Below are 1585 nucleotides of genomic sequence, written 5' to 3' on the forward strand. Positions count from 1 at the left end.
AAGAAAAGATCAAGATTATTCAACAATCCCTAAATATTAAAAGTAGTGACAAGTCAGTTTTAGGGTTTTATTGGTAAAACCGCAAGCTGCCACAAGGGGGCAACCTTTCCCTTTTTAAGCATAAACCAAGCCTCATGCTGCAGTTTACATGGAGCAAAAAGATGGTTTGTGTCCACTAAAGAACAAATCGGTAGGAAAAGTGCCTAGGTCGTTACTTACGACGAAGGCAGGTCACTTTCAGTAGAGGTGGACAACATGCATCAAACCAACATTTATTCACAAATTCTTTTTTTTTCCTGATACAGGTATGCAGATGTTTTGCACCATTAGTTTTGTTAGACTCAAAGAATAGTTTGTGTCTTGTGCTTAAGAATTTGATTAGATGTAATTGTTTTGTATTTATGAAAGACTGAAAAAAAGTCTACAACTACAAAATAAGATTTTTCTTAAATACACAAATACTTTTGCACCTTCATAAAAATGGTCAAGCTTCTGAGCATGCGCAGTCTCTCTGCAATGTATGTGACTGAAAAGGAACAGACTGGTTTGTTGAATTTACTCAGTTATGTTGCATCAACAAAGTAAGTTTTAGTGACTTTAATAAGTAAAACAGTTGAGCTTACTACTATGTTTGAAATGTCAATATTAATTTGGCTATAGGTCCATTTATTTAATTAAAGAATTCACTGAGGTCACAGTTTTGAGTGTACTGAGATGTGGAATTTTAAATTTATCAGAATAAATGAAATAAACTCCTGAGGCAAATTAAAGTTCAAAATAAAGTATCTGGCAGTTGAGTTTCCTGTTTCAAAATAAAGTCTCTTTCCCCTGGCTTAAATAAGGCATTTCAATAAGAAATTTCTTGAAAAATCCATCCATGTTCTGTTCACCCTTATCCCTACTGGGGTCGGGTGGGGTGCTGGTGCCCTTCTCCAGCGAACGTTTCTGGCGAGAGGCGGGTCACCGTGGACAGGTTGCCAGTCTGTAACAGTGCAACACAGAGACAGACAGGACAAACTGCCATGCACACACACACTCACACCTAGGGAGAATTTGGAGAGGTCAATGGTTTTGGACTGTGGGAGGAAGCCGGAGAGAACCCACCATGCACAGGGAGAACATGCAAACTCCATGCAGAAAGACCGCAGGCCGGGAATCAAACCCAGGACCTTATTGCTGCAAGGCAACAGTGCTGTGCAGGCTTATAGAAAAATCAATTTTAATCAATTAGACAGTTAACTACATGCATGTTGTATATTATTATATTCATTGTTTCCATGAGATGTTGAAACTCTTGTGGCTGCATTAGACTATGCTAAAAAAAATTGTGTTAAAAATTGGATGTGTTCGATGGTGTGTGTGTGTGTCAGAGAGAGAGAGAGAGAGAGAGAGAGAGAGAGAGAGAGAAGGCAAGCGACCTAATCATTTGGGTGATATAAAATATGTGGGATTTTTTTTTCTGCACCTACAGTGGTTGTCCTGTAGGTGGCACTATATTGAGTCCTAGCAAAGTTGCTCATATGCAAATAAACTATCATCAGCTTCACACATAGAAAACAGCTTCCGTGTAGCTGTCCACTGTAGT

This window comes from Poecilia formosa, unplaced genomic scaffold, assembly GCF_000485575.1.
Source record: "Poecilia formosa unplaced genomic scaffold, Poecilia_formosa-5.1.2 Scaffold118, whole genome shotgun sequence".
In the NCBI taxonomy this organism is placed as follows: domain Eukaryota; kingdom Metazoa; phylum Chordata; class Actinopteri; order Cyprinodontiformes; family Poeciliidae; genus Poecilia; species Poecilia formosa.